The sequence below is a fragment of the Musca vetustissima genome, unplaced genomic scaffold, assembly GCF_032173495.1.
Source record: "Musca vetustissima isolate MV318-11 ecotype Yass unplaced genomic scaffold, APGP_CSIRO_Mvet_v1 utg10310, whole genome shotgun sequence".
NCBI classification, from domain to species: domain Eukaryota; kingdom Metazoa; phylum Arthropoda; class Insecta; order Diptera; family Muscidae; genus Musca; species Musca vetustissima.
In genome coordinates this window covers 65,953-66,609 of record NW_026886057.1, presented here as the reverse complement: position 1 = coordinate 66,609, position 657 = coordinate 65,953, and positions in this window count along the sequence as shown.

The following is a 657-nucleotide window of genomic DNA, read 5'->3' as shown; positions in this document are numbered from 1 at the left end:
TCTTTACTGGTTTTATTTTACATTTCGTTTTTGTAGTTTTTTTTTCTCCACAGACTATTAATAAACATCATCACAGACTTTTAATAAACAACGTAACGACATTTATTTCTTATAAAAATTATTTAAAATTTTCCCCATATATAAATTACTATCGATAAATTTATTATTAAAATTCGAAATGTTACTGTCACAGAAAATTTTATCATCATCATAAAAAGTAGAATATACGAAAATATGGATTAAAACTATCTAAAACATATTGCTTTTCATTTGAAAATGTACTTCCAATGTTGATGAAAATACATGATTAACAGGAGGTGTCCAGCCACCAAATGCCATTTCAAGAGCACCGGCACTTTGAAGCACAGTTTGTCCTTGAAGGAGGCAGCAACTACTTGAAAATCCACAGGCATGCCATCGGTATCTACACCCATTGGAATGTATTTACGAGGTAAACTCAAGGCATTAAGCAATATCGGATAGTCAATTGGGCCAAATACGATTTGTAATGAAGCACGGGGTGAGAGAGAAAATAACACCATTGTTGCCAATTAAATTAATCATTTCCTCTTTCAACTTTTGGTCCTCTTTGTATTTGAATCATATGTCATGACTCCTTCCATCTTGTATTTTGGTTTCTTCAGATAGCTTTCCATT